General features: G+C 50.7%; 1 protein-coding gene across 4 annotated transcripts in view; it reads right to left on the reverse strand.

The window, feature by feature from the left end:
• Window positions 1–6,921, reverse strand: part of MAP2 (microtubule-associated protein 2) — a 66,444-nt gene that overhangs the window by 47,509 nt on the left and 12,014 nt on the right. The gene's annotated exons all lie outside the window — the stretch shown is intronic.

Genomic DNA, 6,921 nt, shown 5'->3' on the forward strand with positions numbered 1-6,921 from the left:
GCCTTTGCCTCTCCCCCCCCCCCCCACCCCCCACCGCCTGCAACGTGCATGCCTGAGGGGGGCTGAGGAACCGGGTGATCTGGTGAGAGAAGGATGGTGGTGGGACCACTCAGGGAGTAAGTACTTCCAAACTGTATCTAATCTTGGCTCTAGACCCATTCAAAGGTGCAGTGAACTTCCATCAGGCACACAACCGCACATGGAAGCAACCAGAGAGGTCTTCTGCCCGAAGTGCAGTTCGGGCGTGTTTGATCTAGTGAACCCAGAACTCAAGGGTTGGTCCAGCAGAACCACCCCCAAAAGAATTCAGAGGAAAAGGGGCTTGTTTTCTTACCTGTGTATAGCCCACTCTCTCTCACTCATTAATCAGCGTATTCCTCCCTCTCGTAGCCAAACTCCGTGGAAACACCCCCTCACTCTCCAGCTATCTGAGTGCTGGCCGAGAGTTGTTTCCCGCGCAGGGCACCAGGACCCGACTCTGCCGAGCCCTGGCGAAGGCAGCAAGCCGCACGGCCGCGGGCGCACCAGCCGCACAGCTGGGCACGAGCCTGAAAACAGAGCAACCACTGCAGCGCTGCCCCAGCCCTCGCGTGGAGCCGGAGGTTTCTAACGCAGGCAGCAGGGCACCCTCCGCTGCCCGGAGACGCTGGCAGAGCCCCCATTAACCACCACCCTGCGGGCAGAAATAAAGGCTCTCTGCTCACCGATTACTGCGTCCTTCAGGCAAGGACCGGCTGGGAAGGGAAGCTGATTTAAATCAATGTCCTGCATGTAACTGTGCAGCAGCCACCCTTACCGGGGACGTGCCTGTTAGATTCGTAATGATGATTTCTTCTCACAGCTAGTACTCTTCCAGAATTCCTTTGTACTTTCAATGTAAAGTTATTCCTCTTTGCCTGCCCTTTAGAAAAGCTCTTTTTTCTCTCAAAAAGCATAGATGGGAGTGACTTGACTTTCACAGTTGTATTTCTCTAAAAACAACATGCTACATTAATCTCGTTTTTGCACAAACTATGTAATGAGATATTAAAAAACCCACCCACTGGCAAACAACATTCATAATTGTTGGTATTTATATCTTACAATTCACTGCCCTCCTATCTGCTCGCCAGGAGGGCAGTGGCTGCTATAGTTTTGTTGGCTGCAGCCAACAGCAAGAGTAGATGGACAAATATAGCTGAACAACAAACGAAAAACCACGAAAAAAAAGAAAAGTCGATTTTAAAAAATGTTAGTCCGAGAATACATGAGTATAAACTTGCCAAGGATAAATTCAGACTAGAAGTCTGAAGACGCTGCTTTCTACTGTCCGGGGTGTGAAGCTCTGGCAATCTTCCACATAGCTGGAAACAGCTCAAGTGGTTTTGAGATGGAGCTTCATACGCTTACAAACGGAACCGCGCACGGTATAGATGGCTGTGTTGGCAGGAGACTGCGACGGGCAGCTCTCTGCCCCTCCAGTCACGAACGTGCCCCTGGGACAAGGCGAAACTCCGCTTGGTTGTTAAGTAGATCTAATCGAGCACCATAAGCCCATAAATCAAGGCGTGCGTGTGGCTGGTGCTACGGCCCAAAGAACAGGACACATCAATTTTCCCAGCTGCCTTTCAGGGGGCTGCACCTCATTTGGGGGTTTTTGACTGTCTTCTGCTTCCACACCTGCTGGCTGCTGGGGGTGCTTCTCAGCACCTCGTGGCTCCTTCCTCTTGTGAGGAATGTGGGACAGAGACCTCACAGGCTCTCCCAGACTGACACATGGTGCTGCTGTTGCAGAGCAGTGGACTGGACACAAGCGATCCCTCAGACCCTCTGTGGATCCTGACAATTCCCTGTGCCAGGAGGCACATGCAGCCTGCAAAGCACAAGCGATACGGGGGAAAACGGTGGCTTGGCCCATCATCTTCTGCAGATACGTGGTGCCCTCTCCCGTGCCACGCCATGCAGGTGTGTTGCAGCACCTTGCATGGGTGGGACACACAGGGAGGAAACAAACTGCTCTTCCATGAAGTGTCCTGGGATACTAGTAGATCCTAGTTCGGAATTCTGCTCTTTCAGAAGAGGAAGGAGCATCGCTCTGACAGCTCTGGTGAGCATGGAGAATGGCACAGAGCTTCGCAGAGAACCACAGCTCCAGCAGACCCCACAGCGACTGCCACCACCAGTTTATGCCTGGGGGATGTCACCCATGACCTTCCTGTCAAAATTGCCACGAATCTACTAATCACCACCGAGAAAAGTAGCGTCATCACCTGTACTGTCAGCTCAGATGAACAGATCAAAACTCAATTAGGAAGACTGTTCAGAGTATCAATGTTTTCAAAGCTTATTTTCACATGGAAATTTTAAGAAAAGGCTCCAGTTAATTTTTCAGATAGAGAATTAGCAAATCTACACCAGACTTAGTACCCTGGAGCACACTCAGAGGAAACCCACTCGGTCACCCGCTCTCCATCACCCGAGCTACTGCGAGCCTCCTCTCCGCAAGGGAAGACAAATCCCTATTAACAATGGTCTCCTTTGCTACAGAATTTACACTTGTCCACATCCAGCCCAGTTCTGGGGTGAAAATGGGCTCTCCGAGGCTGCTCCCACCCTCTCAGCTCTATTGCTGATTTAATTTGTTTGGGACAAAGATTACGTTCCACGGGGTGATATGGCTGGGAGCAAAAGCTGCCTCCCGAAAAATGGAAATTTCTATTTCAGGCTATGCAAAATACGTAAATAAAAACACAGATAGCCTCTGGGTGTTGTATGTTTTGCTTTTTGGTTGTTTTTTGTTGTCTGGGTTGTTTTAATCAAGAAAGGCTCACTTCTGAACCCTCTGTTGATGGATATTTTGGGTGACACGGGAGGCACAGGCAGTTCGCCAGAAGAGCAGTGCTTTTGCTATACATGACTGCTGCAAAAGGACAGACATTTCTGTACTAATGGACACTATAAATAGCAGATCCAATGGGAAAGTCAAAGCCTCACAGGGCAGCTATTGAGACTCTTCATAGTTTCCTTATGGTTCAGTTAAAGTTCAAGGAAGCCTAATGATAAAGAACAAAAAAAAAAAAAAAAGGAGAGTTCGCCAGCCTGGATGCCAGGCAAATTCTTCCCAGACTAAAAGCTCTGGATTCATTAGAGATAGTTTCATTTGTAGAGATTTATTTTCTCTCTAAGCAGGTAGACATTCTCTGACTCTTTGTGCCACAAAAGTGGTACTGACAAACGACAAGTAATGCCAAAAATGTTTCTCAAAGCCAGAAGGACCTTGTGGCTCTGACTCCAGCACAATGAAGAACGGCAACACAGCTTTCCTCTGCATTTTGCTGAGAAAAATACTGCTCTTTTCACCACGATGCCAGCTGCTCATGATACAGGACACAGATTGAGTCTCCCAGTTTGATTTCAGGGAACGTGGTACCCAAAGGTACAGGTGGTCCTTGAATGCGATGTCCATAACAGAGAGGAGACAATGCAAAAGGTCCTCAGCATGAGCTTCCAAAGCCCCTGACAAGGAGCAGGCTGAACCGAGAGGCCAGGAGCCAGCACACAGGGATGGTGATTCTGGAGCCAGCACATAGGGACGGTGACTGTCAGGTCAAGTCTGCCCAGTTGCTACTAGTGCCATGGCTCCTCTCTGGCAGAGAGGGCTCTGAGGACTCCCAGAGTCTGAGGACAGACTGACACAGAGGACTCTGCCCCGCTGAGAGAGAGGGCAGGCACCTGTCTTGGGCACTACGCTACTTTAAACCAAAGTTAAAACTCAATCCAGTAAGTACGCACTGCTCCTGGTCTTGGAAGCCAACTTGTTTCTTCTACAAGGTATGACAAACTCCAGCACGCCAAGCCAGGACATCTGCAGCCCCTCTGCCCCATGGATAACTCAGAGACACAAACGCTTTCAGAGCACCGGGATGCACGGGAGATGCTGAACAAGTTGCTAATGGTATGGAGAGCCACAGGCTTTCCCCTCTGCTTGGCTGAGAAGGCCTGGTGCCTCCAAAAGCTGCAGACCCTCTGGCAAGCACTCCCAAGGGTGCCCAATCCCCACCCCAGCTTGCTCTGGCGCTGGTGTTTAAACTGCAGTAGGCGTCATCCAGATACTCTATACAGAGACCTGAGAGAGCCCTTCACTGCCACAGACCCAGCCAGCGGCACTAAAGCAAGGTTACACGGCTAGAGCAGAGCCAAAGGTCTGGGATCCGACCCAGCAGAAGGTCCAGACGTTGTGACAAAGCCCTCTTTCATTTCTCACTGACGCTGTTCGAGTTGTCGATGGACTGCAGATGTCTTGACTGGCACCTGAATCCATTACCTACGGTACTTTCATTTCCCAGGAGGCCTTTCCAGTCCATTAAGTTTTCTAATAGACAGGTTTACCAGCCCCAGAGACAGATGTACAGATGGTGGCAAGAGTCTTTAAATAAGGTGTCTGAGCTTTCACCAAATATTTCTAGAAAACTGTTAGAAACGATTGGCAACTCTAAAGGCAAGAGCAAAAATTAGATCTGTGACACAGCTCCACAATGATGTGTGGTGTCTGCTCCCTCTGTGCCCTTTTTAGCGATTTTCCTTCAACCTCAGGCACTTTGTCTCTGTCTCTTTCAAGCCACCATAACCTCAGGCTCAACCCACCGAGGAGCTGCGTTTGCTACGGACACCACTTCCTGCCGGGCTCAGGCGCCGACATTTGCTGACAGCCCCAATCGAACACCCTCCTTTACCTTCCCTGCCTCCGGCCGCTCCACGCAGTGCTGCAGTATTATTCGGAGAACTGGCTTTGACAGCAAACGCTTCTGGGGGGGGCTCCTGGCATCTTCCCGCCTGGCAGGTACGTGTCTGGCCCTGCCACAGGGATTCCGCTAGCAGAGGAACTGGGGCTGGCACAGCTCGCCCCAGGGAACAGCGAGCTCATCAGCTCGCTTAACAATGTCACCGATTTCTCGGGCCAGAGCTGGCCCGATCAGACTAAAGTTTGTCCCCAGCTCTTACTGTCCTCCCCCACCTGCTGTCGCCTGCATTTCAATACCGCCCTTCAGCCAGTTCGCTCAGCCCACGGATCGACAGCTTCCTGCCACCTGAGCACCCGATTCCCAGCAACAGGGACAGCTCCTCCTAAAGCGAAAGAGCAGTTCGGTTCCCCACAGTTCCACAGGGACGCTCTTTCCAGACCGGAGCAGCACCACCTCCGGCTCTTTCCAGCAACAGCTCTACCTAACGCCACTACGGTGGACGCGGATCTCGAGTGTGCCACAGCCGTGCAAGATGCCATCCGGTCTCTGTAGAGCAGAACTTGTACAAAGCAAAAACAAAGTTTCACACGCTGGCATAACAAATGCTCCAGGATAAAACTGAAGGAAAGGGATAGTAGGAAGGAGGGACGGAGAGGAGGAGTCTGAAAATTGTGTCAAAGCTTCATGTGCGTTCACAGTGTCACCCCTCAGACACCTACCAGGAAAATTAACAGCGAGCTCGGTTAAAGCAAAGGGTAATTAATGCTCCTGGAGCACTGGGGATAACGCAGGGACCAAGGAAGGTGCAAACAGATGGAGAGAATGAAATAATATGTTTCATTAATTCTGCTGCATTTTCGGGAAGGAACACAGGCAGAGCCCAGCAAAGGATTAGCTACATGTGTGCTTGCAGAACGGGGAAAACAAAGCAATTCCAGTCAAAATGTGCCTGTCAAAGCCCCAGTGGGGTGCAGAGCAGTTTCCTAGGTAACCAGCACTAATTGTTGGCACAGTGGAATTGAGGCAACAACAAAAGCATAGAGCAACCTGCACGCTGCTTGGTGAGGCAAAACACCCCAAACAGACTCGTGCGGAAAAGAAAGACACAAAGCGGCTCTTTGCTGTCTCTGACAACTCCAAAAGCAAGCAGGACCTATGGATTTTTCACCCCGCGGGGAGAGCAAACCTCACAGCTGTTCGATCTGTTCAGAGGCACGAGCCAGTCCCAACAACCCTGAGGACAGGCCCTGAACTCTCGCTCAGCTCTCTGGGAAGCTGGTGGGCGTCTCTCGGTTCAGTCGAGACTACGGAAACGCCGGGGGAAAAAGACCTGGGCTTCACCCAGCGACACTTCTGACGGAGAAACTAGAGGCAGGTCTTGGACCGGGATCATGACAACTCCGAGGGCTGCCTCTGTCACTGGGATTAAGAGAGAACTGGAAGCAGTATGAGTACGTTATATAAAACCCCAATAATGCCACAGATTAGTGCTTGCGATTGAAGAAAACCACAGTAACACAGCGTTACAGAATTCAAATATTTGCTCCCAAATGGCTTTCCTGAGCGTAAATATTTTGCTCTAAGTAGGTCCTTGATCTGGATGTTGGCAATATCAACAGTAATTGGCAGGAGTTATGAAGACAAATAATGGGAACAGCAGCTTTTAAATTCAATGAGACCAAAACACAACTGACAAGTATAATTTCCCTAATAAACTCGACTTTAAGCCACTGCAGCGTCAGTGAGGATAGTGACGGATTAATTTAATCGCTGGGATTTGCCAGATAACCAACTGAACAGGTCAGAAAAGGCTCGTGTTTTGGGAAAGAACGAGCTTTGATTGCTTAACGCATTGAACCCCAAAGGCATGAACAATCAGACTGCCTTTGGGGGAGGATGCATTGCAGTGACGACCAGAGAGGAGTGTGCACAGGGCAGCTCCAGCTGGATACCCCACACGGCAGCTCCGCGCCCTGGTGTGCCCCACAGCAAACACCTCTCTGTTTTGGGGTACTTCAGGTATTCAACAGCCCCTCCTGCTCCCTCCTTGAACTCAAGACTGTACATCCAACTGCCACTATCCAGCCTCCTACCACATCTGGAGCACATCTGGTGCAAAACCAGGGTCCAGGCTGCAGCTCAGCTGTGTCGGGCCCATTGTGCCGCGGTACAAACAGGAGGCTGGAGGGCACGTCTTCTC

Source organism: Buceros rhinoceros, unplaced genomic scaffold (assembly GCF_000710305.1).
Source record: "Buceros rhinoceros silvestris isolate BGI_N320 unplaced genomic scaffold, ASM71030v1 scaffold2925, whole genome shotgun sequence".
In the NCBI taxonomy this organism is placed as follows: Eukaryota; Metazoa; Chordata; class Aves; order Bucerotiformes; family Bucerotidae; genus Buceros; species Buceros rhinoceros.